The sequence below is a fragment of the Filicampus tigris genome, chromosome 10, assembly GCF_054856515.1.
Source record: "Filicampus tigris isolate MCC_2025a chromosome 10, RoL_Ftig_1.0, whole genome shotgun sequence".
Classification (NCBI taxonomy): domain Eukaryota; kingdom Metazoa; phylum Chordata; class Actinopteri; order Syngnathiformes; family Syngnathidae; genus Filicampus; species Filicampus tigris.
In genome coordinates, this window is record NC_141226.1 from 1,787,007 (window position 1) to 1,788,564 (window position 1,558).

General features: G+C 35.4%; 1 pseudogene; it reads left to right on the forward strand.

Annotated features, from left to right (window-relative positions):
- The first annotated feature begins 384 nt into the window (after positions 1-384).
- LOC147140368 (uncharacterized) lies at positions 385-1,253 on the forward strand (annotated as a pseudogene).
- The last annotated feature ends 305 nt before the right edge of the window (positions 1,254-1,558 follow it).

Below are 1,558 nucleotides of genomic sequence, written 5' to 3' on the forward strand. Positions count from 1 at the left end.
AGAGAAAAAAGGTGAGAGCAACTACCTAGGCTGAAGGAGGAGCGACAGAAAAGGAACATTGCCTATTTCAGGTACGACAAACTTGAAATTGAGAGAAACAACAGTTAAGGTAGATGATTCCTTCTCTATAGTTACAGGTCAAAGCAACACTGACTGATTTCGCTTCATGATGCAAACAAACATAACACATTCAGGTACCAGTGACACCCAATCAATATAAAGAACTGCTCAATACAATGAACTGGAACTAAATACTTTTCAATATACTGAGCATCACTCACAGGACAGAAAATGACATTGACACAGAAAATAACTTTTTTCATACCTTCAACAATACTTGCTAAGTACTATACAGAGGAACAATATAAAACCATCGCCCAAAAAATGTCAATTATTCACTTTAATAGCAGAAGCCTGTATGCCAATTTTTATCATATCAAATCTTATCTAGGCCAGTTCACACAACCCTTTAACATAATTGCAGTATTGAAAACATGGATTAACAAAGAAAGAGGCATGGACCTTGAAATAGATGGATATGAAATGGTTTGTAAGAATAGAGAGAACAGGAATGGAGGTGGGGTGGCTTTGTATATAGACAGGAATTTTTGTTTCAAGGTAGAAGAAAGAATGACACAGGTGGTGGATAATATGGTAGAATGTATTACAGTAGAAATATCTTTGGAAAAAAAGAAAAATGTGTATGTAAGTTGCATCTATAGAACACCAGGTTCGAATATTAATGCATTTAAAAATTGGATGGAGAAAGTCAGAAACAAACAGAAACAAACAAAAAAACAGTGTTTATCTGTGGTGACTATAATATTGATCTTCTCAATCCAAACCAACATAAAAGACAGAAGAGTTTATTGACACAGTATATAGCCTCAGCCTTTATCCTAGTATTACTAGGCCTAGCAGAATCACTACCCATTGTGCAACATTAATAAAGAATATTTTTACTAATATCATGGAGAACAATTTGGTGAATGGACTACTGATAAATGACATTAGTGACCACTTACCAGTATTTATAATTTATGACTGTAAATGTAGCAAAAACAACCAAGATAGTGAATTACAACACAGACGAATAAGGACTGAAGAGGCTATGAAAGCACAAAAAAAAAGATTTACTGAAAGAGAATTGGAATACGGTATACAAAGAAAAAGGTATTGATAAAGCTTATGATGAATTTTTAAAAAAATGGAAGCGATTATATGATATTAACTCCAAAAACCAAACAATATAAAATAAAACCAAAGCATATTGACAATCAGTGGATAACAAAAGGGCTAATAAATGCTTGCGAAAAGAAAAACACAGTTGTGTAACACTCGATTTCCTGGCGATAGTCAGTGTGACTCTTCAATCGAAGGTCGTGGGGAAAGACCAGCACACGGAGAGGGAATAGCTACAACAGACTTTATTCGGCCGCCTCGTTTTCTCTCTTCTCGCCAGCCCTGCGTAACGTGTCAACCCGGACACATTGGCCTAATCACCATAGCTATCCCTTCACCAATACAATTGCATTACAATAGTTCCCCCAAATTAGAA